The sequence below is a fragment of the Mandrillus leucophaeus genome, unplaced genomic scaffold (genome assembly GCF_000951045.1).
Source record: "Mandrillus leucophaeus isolate KB7577 unplaced genomic scaffold, Mleu.le_1.0 Scaffold222, whole genome shotgun sequence".
NCBI classification, from domain to species: domain Eukaryota; kingdom Metazoa; phylum Chordata; class Mammalia; order Primates; family Cercopithecidae; genus Mandrillus; species Mandrillus leucophaeus.
Window position 1 is genome coordinate 2742166 of NW_012102277.1, and position 978 is coordinate 2743143.

The window sequence follows — 978 nt, forward strand, 5'->3', positions numbered from 1 at the left end:
TGGGCATGGTGGTGGGTGCCTGTAATCCCAGCTACTCAGGAGGCTGAGGCAGGAGAATCGTCTGAACCCAGGAGGGGGAGGTTGCAGTGAGCCGAGATCAGCGCCATTGCACTCCAACCTGGGTCACAGGGCAAGACTCCTTCTCAAACAAACAAACAAACAAAAACAAAGAAGCCCAACAGAAAGGTCCACATGGTGAAGAACTGAGGCCTGCTGCCAACAATCATGTTGGTGCACCATCTTGGAAGCAGATCCTCCAGCTGCAGTCAAGCCTTCAGATGACTGCGGACCTGGCTGACATCTTGGTTACAACTTCATGAGTGACCCTGTGCCAGTAGAACCCAGCTAAATCACTCCTGAAGTCCAGATCCACAGAAACTGTGAGGTCATACATATGTATTATTTTCAGTTTGGGGTAATTTGCTACACAGTAATAGATAACTAACACAACTATATTACCACGTACAAGGAAAAAAAACTTCCTCGAAGATATTTTTTTTTTAAAAATGAATTATCACATGGTCTCCTTTGTCCCCTTTGGCACATGGGCTGGAAGAACTAACCCTTCCATACAAACCATCCTCTTGTATGTACTCCCCTGGACAAACTCTCACAGCTCTTGATAAACACACCACCTTTCTCCTGCATCCACTCCAGAATAGGCCTCCCATCTATCCTCTGACTTGCAGCAAGTGAATGCCTTTTTGTACCATTCTGACAGTCCAATTCAAACAAAAAGCACTAGAACAATGTATACCCTGGATTATAGCAAAAATAAATTTTATGTGCTAGTAAAAACTTGGCAAGGCCAGGAGTGGTAGTGCACACCTGTAATCCCAGCACTTTCAGAGGCTGAGGCAGGCAGATCGCTTGAGCATAGGAGTTCAAGACCAGCCTGGGCAATGTGGCAAAACTTCACCTCTACAAAAAATACAAAAATTGGGCCGGCTGCAGTGGCTCATAACTGTAATCCCAGCA